Source organism: Cololabis saira, chromosome 11, assembly GCF_033807715.1.
Source record: "Cololabis saira isolate AMF1-May2022 chromosome 11, fColSai1.1, whole genome shotgun sequence".
Lineage (NCBI taxonomy): Eukaryota > Metazoa > Chordata > Actinopteri > Beloniformes > Belonidae > Cololabis > Cololabis saira.
In genome coordinates, this window is record NC_084597.1 from 45,480,791 (window position 1) to 45,499,611 (window position 18,821).

An 18,821-nucleotide genomic window follows, 5' to 3' on the forward strand; every position below is an offset into this window, starting at 1 on the left:
ACATCACATTCTTTGATGACGTTCCAAGGCTCCATGAAAGAGCATTTGAACGCTACGCGTCTGAAGCTGGAGCTGATTTGCTGCAAACGAGGATGAATGTGCACATGTTCCCAAACGTAGCAACAGCGCCCTCTGCTGGTTCATGGCGGTATGGTCGTAAGCGGCAGCTGCGGCTTCACAACTGTCTTCTATACGCACTTACCGAGTGTACTGTCACGTTTGTGTTTGTTTCATCAGAACTGAACAACACAAACATCCGTATGCTGTCCTTTGACGACCGAGTTTCTCCTTCAAATAAATGGATGGCGCTCTTATACTTTATTTCTTTAGTTCAGCCACTTATAGGCTCTGCAAAGAGATTTAGTCTTTTTCCTATTCACCCGTTCACAGCCTCTTATTTTAGACACTCACAATGTGACAACAACCCCCGGTGAACATGTGGGAGTGAAGTGGGGCGTCTCTAATATGACGTAGGTTTGATATGACGTAGGTTGATATGGCGGTGGAATTCTTGCCTCCTTTGATCCTTTATGACGTCCCCAGCAGTATATTTATCTGTAAATATTCCTCTGGACCGAGTCAGTTAGTTCTTCACCTTCAGCTTGGTATCTTCTCACTAAGGATGTGGTGGAAACAGTTCTCATTGAGGTTGCTCGTGTTTCTTTTGGTTATTTGCTGGTATTTGGTGGTTTGTCCAGCGCAACATCAGTCCGTCTCCCTGTGTTTGAGTTTTATGTAAAAGTTCTGTCAAATTAACTTTCTTTTTTGGTTTCTTTTCTTGTTTTTTGTCAATAGTCATTTAAAAAAGTACATGGCATAATTACTGCAACTGGTAGATTTAACAACAGCGGCTGGATATATATTTTTCCTTTTTTTATAAAGTCATTTAAAATATGATTTAAATTTGACATGAATTAAATCTTGTAATTATTATTTAGTATTGTTTCCCCCATAAGACCCACTTGTTTAGCTTCGGCTGCAGTGGTTTGCAGGTGGAAGATGAAATGTGTTATTGTGGACAGATTAGTTTGGTGATTTTAGGTTGGAAGCGCTGACTTAAAACCTTTGTAGTGTATATCATTGTTACATAATTGGCACATATATGCCATTATTTGACGTGAATATTTGCCACCTGCATGCTTTTGTTCAGAAGTATTTACTGCTAATAACTGCCCAAGGCATCACAGGAACATGTGTCTTTCTGTTTAACTCCTTTAGCTGTGTGCTTTTTTTTATGGGTCACTTGAAAGTAGAGATCAGAGTTTTCATAATCTTCACTTCTGATTGAGGGTCATTATAGATCGTTATTCATGAGTGTGACTGCAATAAGTTACTGAATTTCAAAATGTTTTCTTAGCAATTTCTTTGCTCTGTGATAATAACCTTCTGCAGCATTCATACGTAGACAGCTGTGAATTAGTTTCCCAGGAAAGCCAGTCTTGTTTGTGCAGAATAAACAGAATAAAAAACATCTCACTGTACGACTTGGATCTGCTTCATTTTTTTGCAATCAATACTGGCCCACAGACTATAGGGTGAGACAACTACATAATTATACATTTTGAGTGAACTATTCCTTATTCCTTAGTCAATCCACACATGAAAATTTGACAACTATTCTCTCACCTTTCAAGTAGTTTCTTTTGTAAACTGTCTCTTGGAACAGCTGATTTGCAACAGATAGTGTAGGCCAGAGTATGCCACTATTATAAAATTAACATTATTTGTCAAGGATCAGTTTGCAGATATTACTAGTCCTACACAGGCGGCCTAATGCATGAATATAACATATATTTAACATGAGGCAAACATGGTGTTTCAGTCAGATATTAGTTTATTCTTAACATTCAAATAATTCAACAATATATTCAAAACAATGTTACAAAATAACAATATTTAGTTAACAATGAACACAAATATATACATTTTACAACATATTCATGAAAACCACAGTGAAATACTCTCTCAATCCAATGCTGGGTTTCTAAATAAGTGTTCACAGTTGGTTCAAGGCACTTCAGGTAAGAACTTAGGTAAGTAGTTCAATATACTTATGAACTGTAAACATCAAATAACTGATTTTGAACACAAGATTTATTGTCAGTGCAGGTTTTTAAACCTGTTAACAGCCTGTCTACCCCTGTACTACAGTATATTCCAGACAGACTTGCTTTCTGCAGGGGTTTTCACACTGCACTGTCTAGAACGCACAGAAGAGGCAGCACGGTGGCTCTTCAACCAGGTCCTTGTATACTTTCTGGGATCAAACTTGGAAGTAGGGGGGCCATTGATGTTAATCATCATTAAGTTTGATATGTGATATGAGTTTTCATAATCTTCACTTCTGATTGAGGGTCATTATAGATCGTTATTCATGAGTGTGACTGCAATAAATCAGCCAAATACCATTAACCCCAAATTAGCTCCAATTCCTTTGTGCTTTGTGCTTTTTCAATAATCATTTTTAAAAACCTACAACAATGGCAGAGGAAACATGAATGGAAAACAGAATAAAAAACATCTCACTGTACGACTTGGATCTGCTTCATTCTGGGTGAGATGTCAATAATGTTGTACACCTCATATATGACCTTATACTATATATACTATTATAATACCATATATACTTTTTTCTTTTCATTCATATCCATACATACTGTTTCATTGACCCATATCCACTACATATATAATACTGCTCTCCTGAGCTGGTGTGTTTTTATATTTAACTGCTAGAGTTAAGTCTGATTTCATTTACCCAAGCAAGTCTCTGTTTTACCTTTAATGGCTTTTTCTGGACTTGTTTTAAGGAAGCTTCACGAAGGGTTTTACAGGCATTTCCACAAATGTCAGCGTGGGTTTAGAAAGTGTATAAGAGCATAAAGCCCTGGCCTCTGAGCCAGAATAGAAACTGCTGAAGATCATCATTCCACTGTTAGCACATGATTGGACGTTTTCATCCTGCCATCATTGTCAGATGACTGTACACATCAATGATCAATACATGACTGTGACATCACTGTTGTCTGCGGCGGTTTCCAGACTTATCAGGTGAAATCACAGCTAAAAACCCTGTAAGATGTTTTATTACAGTCATCATTCTCTTATTCACTATTTTGTAATTTAAAGTAATTAAAAATCTGCTTTCTTTTTTTTCTATGACATCATCACTGTTATGAAGTAAAAACTAAACCAAAAAACCCCAAATGATATGATGTCATCAATTCCATTGAAGAAGATATGATGTCATCAAGTTATGATGTCATTAATTCCATTGAAGAATATATGATGTCATCAATTCCATTAACATTCCATTCCATCAACAAGCTTGTAACAGAGTTTATAAATAGAACTCCTTCTTACTAGTTCTCATCACATCTTTTGACAATGCCACGCAGACGCAGACAGAGCTCTCGCCCCGTCCGCAGGCGCCGGAGAGTCCGTAGGACCCGCGTCGCCCGCAGACGCAGGAGAGTTGTCCGACGCAGACGCTGAAGGTCAACAGATGATGGAGGGATTTTAAAAAAAGGAAATTTAAAAAAGGAAAAAATACAGAAAAATAAATAATGGAAAAAAGAAGGTAAAAAAACCAAAAAAAAATCCCTGATCTTAGTCACTTGAACCTGTTTTGTATTGGTTCAAGTGACCTGTAAAAAGTGAATGTGAGGTAGGACACTAGAACTCACTGTTCTAGAGGTTGTGGAGGCCCTGTGGCTTAGTTGGTCAAAGCACCTGTCTAGTAAACAGGAGAGGAAAAATGACATGTAGCTTAAACAAAATAAATACATAGCCTGTGGCTAATAACCCCAAGGTCATGGGGTCAGTCCCCATACTGGCCAAACTGTTTACCACTGAAACTCGGGTTATCGTTGAAAGTTTCAGATTATAAAAATTGTATTTTGACCTGTCCAGGGGTCTGTCTCTCACCTGAAAATGAGCTGGGATAGGCTCCAGCAGACCCCCGTGACCCTGCAAAGAATATAGCGGGTAAAGATAATGGATGGATGTACCATCAAGTACTTTCAGTACTAATCAGTTAGCTGGGCTAGAGCTGTGGTGGTTGAATGACACTCTCTGTATGCATGCTGTGAACTTGTGATCAGATTATTTATGATCAGAGGTGTCTTCAGTATTCACATTCATTACTCAGGTAGAAGTATAGATACTAGAGTTTAAAGATACTCCTGTAGAAGTTGAAGTATCAACTCAAGTTTTTTACTCAAGTAAAAGTATAAAAGTACTGGTTTCAAAACTACTTAAAGTATAAAAGTAAAAGTAATGTAAGGGGGAAAAAAGCCATAAAGGACAAAAGCCATTGAAAATGACTTTTTGACTTTTGACTTTTTGAGTGGTGTAGTGGTCCCTGAAGAAGTGGGTATACTCTCAATTTATGCCCCAATTTTTAATTTTTTTTAAACGGCCTGTCCAGCAAATATATGTGTACTATTGAGCATTAACATGGGTTTCAGAGAGCAGGAGATATGATGACTAGTTGCCTATAAGTATTGTAATGGTGCAAAAAGTCAAACTTCAGAGGCATGTTATCATTTATCCTGAACTTTATTGGAATGTACATCCAAGTTTAGTTGCAGGAATCTGAGGGAACGGATGTAAGAACAAAACTGGACAAGAACATCTGAAACAACCACAACCAAATTCACTCTATCTGGATGGAGCAATTTAACTGGATAGTTTTTTTTTAGTAAAAAGTACAGATAATTTCGTGAAAATGTAAGGAGTAAAAGTAAAAAGTCGTCTGAAAAATAATTACTCCAGTGAAGTATAGATAACCAAAATTTCTACTTAAGTAAGGTAACAAAGTATTTGTACTTCATTACTTGACACCTCTGTTTATGATCAAATAATTTTGGATTGGATTAAAAACTATCTTTTCTAATCATTTGCTTAAGACAGGAAGTATGCTTATTGGACGGCTGTTAGCATCTGTGAAGTTAGATTTATTGACCTTTGGTATTGGAATTATCTTAGCCTCTTTCCAAATCCTTGGGCAAACCCCGTTAGTAAAACATCTATTAAAGATGTGACACATCGGAGTTGATATGTAAGCTGCAGCAAGTCGTAGCAGTTTACCATCTAGCTTGTCTGTTCCAGCAGGTTTTTCAATTGGCAGAGATAGTAATAGTTTATTTATGTCAGGGACAGCAATCTGGACAAAGTCAGACTTACAGTTCTTATGTGGTAACAGTGACCACTCAGATACTACAGCTTTTTGCACGCGCTTAGGGCACTTCAACTCTAACAAATAAGCGCTTTTACAGTATTGTCATCAACAAATCAATCGCTTGCATTCAAATCTCACGCACAGCGTTCTATACCGATTCTACAAATTAAACCTTTTGCAATTTTTCCTTTTTGTTTTTTAAATCCAGCAGGTGTGCCTGATGCCTTTTACTCCAACAAAGCCACCTCCCACGCCTGTGCTCCAGGAAGACACTCACTGACACTGAGTCCAGTTGAATAAAGCTTTTGTTGCACATCATCAGCTGTTGTGCCAACGACAGTCCAGTCAGTGATCCAGTCAGATTTCACAGTTTCAAGCTTCCTCCTTCAGACCGGGATGCAATGAAGACGGCAGACATCTGAGAGCACCAGGGCAGATCTTGTAACAGAGTCAGACAGTATGCATCATCTTTTACACTCAGTAGAATTACATGCAGCTCAACAAGCAGTATGCTAGTTATTGCATATTGGGCTGGCAGTGTGAACACAGCTATGGAGACCAATGCATGTGTTAAATCAATATCACTGAAAGCAATTGGAACTCATTCATACAAGAAGAAAAGCTGGCGTTTGTTTTTTTTGGTCATGACAAAACTTTAAATACAGTGTCATCCACGACAACTTGTGTGTGCTAAAATGTAACGATTAGATTAGCAAGGTCATGTGTTATTGGATTGGTATTAGAGCCTTAAAATCAATTGGAATAACTCATAAGAATAAGAATGCTTTGTAAAATGATCATAAACGAAGATCTGCGTTTTCGACCACATTCATAAGCATTCCAAACCTGTAGATCATCTGGTCTTCCGGCCTCCGGGCCGCCTCCGCGGCGCAGTTTTCCCGGGAGCCGCGTCTCCTTCTCGGGTAACGAGAGTCCCCCCCGTGTCCCACCACGGAGCTGCCTCGTTAATCGACGCAGCCCCGCGTCGGTGTAACGCAGTAAACGGCTGTCCAGAGCAAAGACCATTTATTTAATAAATAGCTTGGAGGACAGATGGTGGATCATCTGCAGTTCTGGGTCGCACGTTAGATGTCAGACTCAGAGCAGATTTGTTGTTGTTTTGGAGCATAATGTGACGTTCGAAAACGCAGAACTGCTCTCTGTCTCTGTCTACACCAGGTCTAGATGCATCTACATAAACGGAGTTTTCAAAAATCTTCACTTTGCCCAGAGTTTTTTTTAAACATTCGTTTATTTGCGTTTTCATGTGGATGACAGGTCCAAACGTAGGAAAATATCTTCGGTTTAGCAGATACCCGGCTACGTGTGTACGGGGTCTTGGCAGTAAGATGGGGCAGAGCTGTGGAGACGTCTCCCCAGTGCTGCGTCATATGACGCGGTGTTCGAAAAAAAAAAGCGTTTGTAGGAGCTTTGCTAAAATCAGCCACTTTTTCCTCTGAATACGTGCCCTTATGTCTTGTAAAACATATTAAATCCTACATTAACTTCTCACATAGTCATTTTCACATAAGGTCAGGTATAATTTTTGAAAAAATTCTAACCTGCAATATGCTTTTTAAATGTAACGATTAGATAGCAAGATCATGTGTTATTGGATTGGTATGAGAGTCTTAAAATCAGTGGGAATAACTCATAAGAATGCTTGGTAAAATGTTTCTTCCTGAGCTGGAAGACATCTTCACATCAACTCAATGCATAATGTGTTGTTTTTGATAATACACAAGCTTGTTTTTTAACCTCTCATTCAGCACCCGTGTATTGTAGGTGTTGTTTTTTGAAGCTTTGCACATGTAAAATAAAGTGTTGAACGCAGCTCCCTGTCGGACCACTTTTTTTGGAACCAGCATGAGTTGGAAATGTCTTCAAATTCCCTCACATGGCATTTTTTGTTGTTAGATTGCCATTACAGTTATAATATTTTCATGGTCCTGTGGCAAAACAATTTCACTACTTCTGCTGTGCTTTTAAACAGCTGTGTGTAATTACTTAATGGCGCTTGCTTCTTGGACATTTTGACGAGACGTGTCGGGGTTTGTTCAGTAAAGCTGCTTGTGAGATCCTTACCTCTCTTCCTGCCCAACGAGCATGGAGGGGGAGTAAGGACGCGCTGTGATTGGCCAGTACCAACTTTGAGTGGCAGTTCTGGGGAAAAGCTCTCGCAATAGATTTTTTAATATTAGTATTCTGGTCTGGCCACAACCAATAATATGAGCCCCAGCTGTTGGTACGCAAAAGCGCTTCGCAGCACAAGATTGACAGCGCACTGTGGATTTTAACGGCGCATGCGCTCTGGCGGCCCACTTATGTGCAGCCCTGCTTATAGGCAACTAGTCATCATATCTCCTGCTCTCTGAAACACGTTAATGCTCAATAGTACACATATATGGTTCTTTAATATATTTGCATTATACTAAGATATATTCATTTTCAATGGCTTTTGTCCTTAATGGCTTTTTCCCCCTTACATTACTTTTACTTTTATACTTTAAGTAGTTTTGAAACCAGTACTTTTATACTTTTACTTGATTAAAAAACTTGAGTTGATACTTCAACTTCTACAGGAGTATTTTTAAACTCTAGTATCTATACTTCTACCTGAGTAATGAATGTGAATACTGAAGACACCTCTGATCATAAATAATCTGATCACAAGTTCACAGCATGCATACAGAGAGTGTCATTCAACCACCACAGCTCTAGCCCAGCTAACTGATTAGTACTGAAAGTACTTGATGGTACATCCATCCATTATCTTTACCCGCTATATTCTTTGCAGGGTCACGGGGGTCTGCTGGAGCCTATCCCAGCTAATTTTCAGGTGAGAGACAGACCCCTGGACAGGTCAAAACACAATTTTTATAATCTGAAACTTTCAACGATAACCCGAGTTTCAGTGGTAAACAGTTTGGCCAGTATGGGGACTGAACCCATGACCTTGGGGTTATTAGCACCAGAATCTGACGTTCTGAGCTAACCGGCCTTTGTGGTGAGTGTTTCTTTTTCGTATGTACGTATGTATGTGCATGTTTGATCCAGGCCTGGTTTACAACATCTTGAATTACATGCACAGTCTCCCAAACCAAGTAGAGATCTTTTTAAGTGAGGACAAACTTGGAAAGTAACTGACTGTCAGAAACGCCACGTAAAGAAATACACATTTGGTCAAGAAGAATTGGAGGATCTTGCACCTTGTGGCACGAGTGAAGAACAGCAAAGCATTAAAGTGACTAAAAGGAGAAGAACCAGACATTACCTCCCTCTCAAGCAGTCCACATCTCTTAGAAGAACTTGAATGTGTGAATTAACTTTGGTTAAGAAACATTCAACGTGCCTTTCTTTTTTTTAAGCTACATGTCATTTTTCCATTTCACCACCATAGTTAAACCATGAATGAATGAGAGATCTATAATCTTCTTCTCATCCAAAGACAGATGAGTTTAGAGGCTCTGCTGGGATTTGAACCCAGGATCTCCTGTTTACTAGACAGGTGCTTTGACCAACTAAGCCACAGGGCCTCCACAACCTCTCACTTACCTCGTCTCAGACATCAAAACAGTAAGACCTTTAGAGGTGTGACATGCTGGAATGAGAAACAGAAGCCATTGGTGGACCACACGTCCTAAAGGACAAGGCATCTGACTTTGGATAAGAAGGTTGAGAGTTTTAGTCCCTCTGTGGTTAAAGAGACTTGAGACAGTAAGTTCTAGTGTCCTACCTCATATTCATATTCATATTTTTTACGTTTTTTTTTTCATTATTTATTTTTATGTATTTTTTTCCTTTTTTAAATCATTCATTCAGGATTCCCTCCATCATCTGTTGACCTTCAGCGTCTGCGTCGGACAACTCTCCTGCGTCTGCGGGCGACGCGGGTCCTACGGACTCTCCGGCGCCTGCGGACGGGGCGAGAGCTCTGTCTGCGTCTGCGTGGCATTGTCAAAAGATGTGATGAGAACTAGTAAGAAGGAGTTCTATTTATAAACTCTGTTACAAGCTTGTTGATGGAATGGAATGTTAATGGAATTGATGACATCATATATTCTTCAATGGAATTAATGACATCATAATTTGATGACATCATATCTTCTTCAATGGAATGAATGACCATATTATTTGGGGTTTTTTGGTTTAGTTTTTACTTCATAACAGTGATGATGTCATAGAAAAAAAAGAAAGCAGACTTTTAATTACTTTAAATTACAAAATAGTGAATAAGAGAATGATGACTGTAATAAAACACATCTTACAGGGTTTTTAGCTGTGATTTCACCTGATAAGTCTGGAAACCGCCGCAGACAACAGTGATGTCACAGTCATGTATTGATCATTGATGTGTACAGTCATCTGACAATGATGGCAGGATGAAAACGTCCAATCATGTGCTAACAGTGGAATGATGATCTTCAGCAGTTTCTATTCTGGCTCAGAGGCCAGGGCTTTATGCTCTTATACACTTTCTAAACCCACGCTGACATTTGTGGAAATGCCTGTAAAACCCTTCGTGAAGCTTCCTTAAAACAAGTCCAGAAAAAGCCATTAAAGGTAAAACAGAGACTTGCTTGGGTAAATGAAATCAGACTTAACTCTAGCAGTTAAATATAAAAACACACCAGCTCAGGAGAGCAGTATTATATATGTAGTGGATATGGGTCAATGAAACAGTATGTATGGATATGAATGAAAAGAAAAAAGTATATATGGTATTATAATAGTATATATAGTATAAGGTCATATATGAGGTGTACAACATTATTGACATCTCACCCAGAATGAAGCAGATCCAAGTCGTACAGTGAGATGTTTTTTATTCTGTTTTCCATTCATGTGTCCTCTGCCATTGTTGTAGGTTTTTAAAAATGATTATTGAAAATAACTGCAACAAAAAACAAACATAGTTATTAAAAATAAAAACATTAATGTACAGTATCCACGGAGAAATGTCCAGTTAAGATTATAACCAAAGCACAAAGGAGTTATAAATGAAGGTTTACTTTAGCCTCATGGATAGTGTTTGGCAGGGTATTATCTGTGGATCAGTGTGATGCAGGTGATACCCTCTGATTTTGAATTTAATTCTTAGATAAACTAGTTTCAACATCTGGGAGCTAATTTGGGGTTCATGGTATTTGGCTGTGAATTATTCCTTGCTATTACAATTATCTCTTTTATTATTTATTTAATTGTTATTTTATTGTATATCATACATTTATTATTTTATGTTTATTCATATCATTCTGAATGGTACCTGGTCCTTTGGTATTTAGTTGTGATGTTACATTCATTCAATGGGATCCCTGGCCATTCACCTTTATTATCTCAGTGACATCTGGTTTGTCTCAACCTTAGTTACTTGAACATACTTTTCACATGACGGTAGATCCTTTTTTTTATTTTCGAATATTGTTATTATTGCATCATTTTCTGAATGGATCTTTTTCAATTTGAGCTTAAGCACAACTCTATCATAATATATGATGTCATCTTGTCTCAAACTCCTGTCATCCTCCAAATGTCGAATTAGAGCATTTTTTGTTTCCAGCTTAGACTCAAGCTCAGCCAATTTCAATTTCATGCTTTCATTTTCCTTTTGTTCCCTGGCAAATTTCTCCTCTACTTTATTCAGCATGATTTCTAGGTAATTTAAGACTTCCCGATGAGTATGAACCATAGGCTCATACTCATCAGTATCCTTAGTAAGGATACTTTCACCAATTAATCTCGACTGTTTGTGAATCCAACTACTCAATGTTCAGCATTTAACCTTCGTGACGTGACGTCATCACTACTCCTTTGATGCGCAGGAAGGTCGGCCCGCGGATGACGTCAAATGACGTCATTCCATTCTGGAACGCCAAACATGGCAGGTCTTTTTTTTTACTTTTCTTTTTTCGTTTTTGAGAAATGACCATGTCACAATGTTATTATTATTAATATTATTTTTAATTATCATGTTATATTAACAACGCATCTATAGACCCCTTTCCAGCCTACGTCATCACAGGATGCGCGCGCATTGTTGCGGCGGAAGTGCTGAAGAAGTTGCATGAGTTTGAATAGAGCGAGGGAAGATTTGTTTCTTAAGTTGCGTTTTTGGAGTTGCAGTAACGTTATAGAAGAACAAAATGCCCACCAGCTGTTGTGTGTACGGGTGTACAAATCGAAATCCCGAGGAACATAATTTTTTTGCAATTCCCAGAGGAAACAGGCCATTTCAAAAGCACCGTAGGAGCTGTAGCTGCAAGCGTCAGAAGAACCGACTGGACCGAGGATCATCAAGAATCATATCTGGTGAGTTATCATGGCTATCTGGTTTAGCTTTACTTGAATGCCTTTAATTGAGTAACTGTAAGTAGAGTAAGTGTATTGTAAGTGTTTGCTACCATAGACTGTAAGTTTACTACTAGTACTAACTCATACAGCTGAGAGCTTCAGTGTGGTGTACATAATAATTATTAATATTATTAATATTATAGATCCATGGGTGTACAGCAGCTCCACGTAACTTAACAGCTTTAACGCTCTAGCAGCATTGTTGTTTAGGATGTGTGCCCTGGTTGTCTTTTCTCTGATTTGAGCATCTCAGAACACTTAAGAAACTTGAAAAGTGGTTATCTGGTGTTATTTGGCTAATGTGTATCTTTCTTTTTACAGGTGAGATGTCATTGGACCACGAGAGTCCTGATTTTGTGCCCTCTATTTTTTCATACACTAAACAAAACCAAAACCCTGATGCAAAGATCAAAAGGTAAAATACAATAAATGAGACCTAGCTGTTTGTGTTTTTAGCTTAACCTAATGACATGATTAACTCATGAATATTAAGGGTTTACTTATTTTGGTATTAAGCAAACCATAACCGATAATTAAGATGGGAATGTATTGTATTACAGCTTGAGATCAGTATTTTTGTTCATTTGAGTTTTTTTATGTGAAGGTACCAAAGAAAAAAGAAATGGAGTGAAAGACTTCTGGTTGCTCCACCAAACCAACCTGCTCCTGCTCCTGGAGCTCCAGAGGAATCACCAGCATGGATCACAGTCCTAGTAACTCCAGAGGAATCACCAGCATGGATCACAGTCCTAGTAAGTGTAGCCACTGTTGTCATTTCATGTCTCATTGCTTTGTATAATGGTTGAACCATGTTGAGTATTCTCCCCCTATGCTGATCTCCACATCCATTCTTTTCTTTACAACCCATATTTATGCACAGTGTAGACTAACACAGTTGCAATTAATCTTAGGTCTATGTATGTGACAAATAAAATCTCCTTGTCCCTGTCCTTTTCTCCTCTCCTATTCACAACTGTCCTCTACTGATTCCAATGCCCCTCTTATGTTCTCTATACACCTCTCCCTCCATCCATCCATCCATCCATCTCGTCTTCAATTCTCAACTGTTTTCTTTTCTGCTAAAGCTGAAGAGGACATCCCAGTCACGAGGACAGAATACAATGACCTGAACCTGAGGTACACCGAGCTGAAGAGAGACCACGTCAACCTGCAGGAAAAGTATCAACAGCTGCGAGATGAAAATGAGAGACTTAAAGAGGAGCTGAAGAAGTCTACATTTTCATACTCAAATATTAAGTGCAACATGGTACAACTGTTGTTTATCACTAGAATAAGATCTGTGCTCTTTGACTGGTTGTGCACCAAAATTGCAGGAAGTGTAAAAATATTCAGCAAGAAGCTCTCTCTACAGGATCATCTTTTGATAGTGTTAATGAAATTAAGGTTGCAGCTCATGGTGCCACCCTTCGCATTCCAGCTTTCACCAAAGTCAAACGGCAACTTTCTGCACAGGAGGTCGACACATCAAGACAACTGTCACGTGTCAGGATACATGTCGAACGTGTTATAGGGAGATGGAAGAACTTCAGAATTTTGCAGACAAGAATTCCACTGTCACAGGCTGACCTTCTAGATGATATTGTTATTGTGTGTGCTAGTCTCACAAACCTTAGCAAAAGTGTTGTTCTGAAAAAACCTAAGAAATAAGGGTTCTGGATAATAACATCAAGTCTTGACATTTTTTTATTTTCTCATCAGTGATTTGGAGCTGTGACTATGAATTGAATATCAGCCATTAATGATTTACTTGACTATTAAAGTTTTGCTAATAAACTACCGGAGTTATTTGTTTTTTCTCACTGATTGTGTAAATGTATTGATTATTTTCTCTTTTTAAAGCTACAAACATCCAACTTCCACAGCTGTAAATATGCTGCACAAATATACATATATTCACTATATGTGTTGTATATCAAACTCAGGTATATTATAGATATATTCATCCCCACAAACCATCAAATAAAAATAATGAATTTACCTGAAAATAAAGAACTAAGTTTTAAAAAACAGTATTTTGCATTATATGCAGGATGGACTATAAAGCTCATATACATTTTTTTTTTTTTTTAAATAACTATCAACTTCATTCAGCACAGACAAAGGTACACATGACATGACTTTCATTCAAAGGCAATGCTTAATGAAACTCATTAAGAAACAAAGGGGACACAGTAAATTAACAAAAATAATAAGATAAATTAAATAAATATGAAATCATAAAATAACTTGTCTAGTGTATAAAATACATTCAGTTGACTTGTCATAATTCTTTACAAACTTCAGCTGTGACAGCTGCTGACAGCTGCTATTCACCCGTTCACAGCCTCTTATTTTAGACACTCACAATGTGACAACAACCCCCGGTGAACATGTGGGAGTGAAGTGGGGCGTCTCTAATATGACGTAGGTTTGATATGACGTAGGTTGATGTGGCGGTGGAATTCTTGCCTCCTTTGATCCTTTATGACGTCACCAGCAGTATATTTATCTGTAAATATTCCTCTGGACCGAGTCAGTTAGTTCTTCACCTTCAGCTTGGTATCTTCTCACTAAGGATGTGGTGGAAACAGTTCTCATTGAGGTTGCTCGTGTTTCTTTTGGTTATTTGCTGGTATTTGGTGGTTTGTCCAGCGCAACATCAGTCCGTCTCCCTGTGTTTGAGTTTTATGTCAAAGTTCTGTCAAATTAGCTTTTTTTTTGGTTTCTTTTCTTGTTTTTTGTCAATAGTCATTTAAAAAAGTACATGGCATAATTACTGCAACTGGTAGATTTAACAACAGCAGCTGGATATATATTTTTCCTTTTTTTATAAAGTCATTTAAAATATGATTTAAATTTGACATGAATTCAATCTTGTAATTATTATTTAGTATTGTTTCCCCCATAAGAGCCACTTGTTTAGCTTCGGCTGCAGTGGTTTGCAGGTGGAAGATGAAATGTGTTATTGTGGACAGATTAGTTTGGTGATTTTAGGTTGGAAGCGCTGACTTAAAACCTTTGTAGTGTATATCATTGTTACATAATTGGCACATATATGCCATTATTTGACGTGAATATTTGCCACCTGCATGCTTTTGTTCAGAAGTATTTACTGCTAATAACTGCCCAAGGCATCACAGGAAGATGTGTCTTTCTGTTTAACTCCTTTAGCTGTGTGCTTTTTTTATGGCTCACTTGAAAGTAGAGATCAGAGTTTTCATAATCTTCACTTCTGATTGAGGGTCATTATAGATCGTTATTCATGAGTGTGACTGCAATAAGTTACTGAATTTCAAAATGTTTTCTTAGCAATTTCTTTGCTCTGTGATAATAACCTTCTGCAGCATTCATACGTAGACAGCTGTGAATTAGTTTCCCAGGAAAGTCAGTCTTGTTTGTGCATTTTAACTGTTGTTCTTTGTCTAATTGTTGCGGGTGAAAGGTTATTCCAGCATGTAACATCATCTTGTTTTTTTCTAAAGTAGGGGGCATGAAGTTATGATTGAAAAACTCTGGCACCCTGGGGGAAATATTGATATCCAGATATATTATTGATATGAATTGGGAGTGTTAGGTAGAAGAATCACATGAATCTTCAGACTGTGATATTATTCTGGATTTGTTCCAGCTTGGTGTTATACTTAATGTCATTTCTTGATATTGAAAGTTACCTGTAGAATTACTAGTAAGTTATGAGGATGGACGGATCAATAGCAAAGTATCAATATTTCAGGCCTTATTTTTCAGTTTTAAGGATCTATTTTTGTGTAAAAAAAAAAAGAAAACCCAAAACAAACAACAATGCTTTAAATGTTTGGTTTCATTGATTTTAATTCCTACCCAAACCCTGATCTCAGTGGGTTACAAACCTTGTATGTCAATGTTTTCCATCAAACGTTTACTGACTGAAATGGGCTTGACCAGTAAACCTGCCTGGCCTTGCCTTGCTGGGAGCTCCACTTGGTCCGGCCTCTCGGCTCTCTTCCACTTCTCTCCTGCATCCAATCTCTGGATACAACATCCTGAGAAAACCACCTAATCTGCCTCCCGTATTCCTCCTCTGACTCCTGGGATGTATTTCCCCACAGTTTCACCTTGAGCTGATAAACCTTAGATTCTCTAGTGCAGTTATAAAACTACTGCATTGAAATTTGCTTTGCCTCCCTCTCGTCCAGATTTTCCATTCTATTTTAACTTTTTAACTTTAACCTCTGGTGGAGAAATAAAGCATTACATTTGAATTGATCTGGGCCCCTCTGGTGGCCAGTGAAACAAATTTAACAAAAATTTATCAAGAGCTTCCCTCTAGTGGAAGACTAAGGGCATTGCATGTTTGACACTGAGATAATAAAGGTGAATGGCCAGGGATCCCATTGAATGAATGTAACATCACAACTAAATACCGAAGAACCAGGTACCATTCAGAATGATATTAATAAACATAAAATAATACATGTATAATATACAATAAAATAATAATTAAATAAATAATAAAACAGATAATTGTAATAGCAAGGAATAATTCACAGCCAAATACCATTAACCCCAAATTAGCTCCCAGATGTTGAAACTAGTTTATGTAAGAATTAAATTCAAAATCAGAGGGTATCACCTGCATCACACTGATCCACAGATAATACCCTGCCAAACACTATCCATGAGGCTAAATTAAACCTTCATTTATAACTCCTTTGTGCTTTGGTTATAATCTTAATTGGACATTTCTCCGTGGATACTGTACATTAATGTTTTTATTTTTAATAACTATGTTTGTTTTTTGTTGTAGTTATTTTCAATAATCATTTTTAAAAACCTACAACAATGGCAGAGGACACATGAATGGAAAACAGAATAAAAAACATCTCACTGTACGACTTGGATCTGCTTCATTCTGGGTGAGATGTCAATAATGTTGTACACCTCATATATGACCTTATACTATATATACTATTATAATACCATATATACTTTTTTCTTTTCATTCATATCCATACATACTGTTTCATTGACCCATATCCACTACATATATAATACTGCTCTCCTGAGCTGCTGTGTTTTTATATTTAACTGCTAGAGTTAAGTCTGATTTCATTTACCCAAGCAAGTCTCTGTTTTACCTTTAATGGCTTTTTCTGGACTTGTTTTAAGGAAGCTTCACGAAGGGTTTTACAGGCATTTCCACAAATGTCAGCGTGGGTTTAGAAAGTGTATAAGAGCATAAAGCCCTGGCCTCTGAGCCAGAATAGAAACTGCTGAAGATCATCATTCCACTGTTAGCACATGATTGGACGTTTTCATCCTGCCATCATTGTCAGATGACTGTACACATCAATGATCAATACATGACTGTGACATCACTGTTGTCTGCGGCGGTTTCCAGACTTATCAGGTGAAATCACAGCTAAAAACCCTGTAAGATGTGTTTTATTACAGTCATCATTCTCTTATTCACTATTTTGTAATTTTAAGTAATTAAAAGTCTGCTTTCTTTTTTTTCTATGACATCATCACTGTTATGAAGTAAAAACTAAACCAAAAAACCCCAAATAATATGGTCATCAATTCCATTGAAGAAGATATGATGTCATCAAGTTATGATGTCATTAATTCCATTGAAGAAGATATGATGTCATCAAGTTATGATGTCATTAATTCCATTTAAGAATATATGATGTCATCAATTCCATGAACCATTCCATTCCATCAACAAGCTTGTAACAGAGTTTATAAATAGAACTCCTTCTTACTAGTTCTCATCACATCTTTTGACAATGCCACGCAGACGCAGACAGAGCTCTCGCCCCGTCCGCAGGCGCCGGAGAGTCCGTAGGACCCGCGTCGCCCGCAGACGCAGGAGAGTTGTCCGACGCAGACGCTGAAGGTCAACAGATGATGGAGGGAATCCTGAATGAATGATTTAAAAAAGGAAAAAAATTCAATAAATATATAATGAAAAAAAAAATATGTAAAAAAACAAAAAAAAAAAAAAACAAAACCCAAACCCTGATCTCAATCCCATTATTGACTAACATGACCTTCCAGTACGTAAATATGTGTAGCAAGAATATAAGACGGTAGCTAAACTGAAGTGACCTGTAAAGAGTGAATGTGAGGTAGGACACTAGAACTTACTGTCTCAAGTCTCTTTAACCACAGAGGGACTAAAACTCTCAACCTTCTTATCCAAAGTCAGATGCCTTGTCCTTTAGGACGTGTGGTCCACCAATGGGTTCTGTTTCTCATTCCAGCATGTCACACCTCTAAAGGTCTCACTGTTTTGATGTCTGAGACGAGGTAAGTGAGAGGTTGTGGAGGCCCTGTGGCTTAGTTGGTCAAAGCACCTGTCTAGTAAACAGGAGATCCTGGGTTCAAATCCCAGCAGAGCCTCTAGACTCATCTGTCTTTGGATGAGAAAAAGATGATAGATGTCTCATTCATTCATGGTTCAACCATGGTGGTGAAATGGAAAAATGACATGTTGCTTAAAAATAAGAAAGTTAATTCACACATTCAAGTTCTTCTAAGAGATGTGGACTGCTTGAGAGGGAGGTAATGTCTGGTTCTTCTCCTTTTAGTCACTTTAATGCTTTGCTGTTCTTCACTCGTGCCACAAGGTGGGGTACTCCTCCAATTCTTCTTGACCAAATGTGTATTTCTTTACGTGGTGTTTCTGACAGTCAGTTACTTTCCAAGTTTGACCTCACTTAAAAAGATCTCTACTTGGTTTGGGAGACTGTGCATGTAATTCAAGATGTTGTAAACCAGGCCTGGATCAAACATGCACATACATACGTACATAAGAAAAAGAAACACTCACCATGAAGGCCAGTTAGCACAGAATGTCAGATTCTGGTGCTAATAACACCAAGGTCATGGGGTCAGTCCCCATACTGGCCAAACTGTTTACCACTGAAACTCAGGTTATCGTTGGAAGTTTCAGATTATAAAATTGTGTTTTGACCTGTCCAGGGGTCTGTGTCTCACCTGAAAATTAGCTGGGATAGGCGCCAGCAGACCCCCGTGACCCTGCAAAGAATATAGCGGGTAAAGATAATGGATGGATATACCATCAAGTACTTTCAGTACTAATCAGTTAGCTGGGCTAGAGCTGTGGTGGTTGAATGACACTCTCTGTATGCATGCTGTGAACTTGTGATCAGATTATTTATGATGAAATAATTTTGGATTGGATTAAAAACTATCTTTTCTAATCATTTGCTTAAGACAGGAAGTATGCTTATTGGACGGCTGTTAGCATCTGTGAAGTTAGATTTATTGACCTTTGGTATTG

General features: G+C 37.9%; 1 long non-coding RNA gene and 2 other non-coding genes across 3 annotated transcripts; 2 read left to right on the forward strand and 1 right to left on the reverse strand.

The window, feature by feature from the left end:
- Positions 1-8,641: 8,641 nt before the first annotated feature.
- Positions 8,642-8,715, reverse strand: trnat-agu (transfer RNA threonine (anticodon AGU)). Its single transcript has one exon. It is a non-coding gene; the product is annotated as a tRNA-Thr (tRNA).
- A 3,137-nt stretch (positions 8,716-11,852) lies between these two features.
- LOC133455522 (uncharacterized) lies at positions 11,853-13,160 on the forward strand. The gene is made up of 3 exons (XR_009783504.1): positions 11,853-11,945; positions 12,135-12,243; positions 12,616-13,160. It is a non-coding gene; the product is annotated as an uncharacterized LOC133455522 (long non-coding RNA).
- A 4,683-nt stretch (positions 13,161-17,843) lies between these two features.
- trnat-agu (transfer RNA threonine (anticodon AGU)) lies at positions 17,844-17,917 on the forward strand. The gene has a single exon. It is a non-coding gene; the product is annotated as a tRNA-Thr (tRNA).
- The last annotated feature ends 904 nt before the right edge of the window (positions 17,918-18,821 follow it).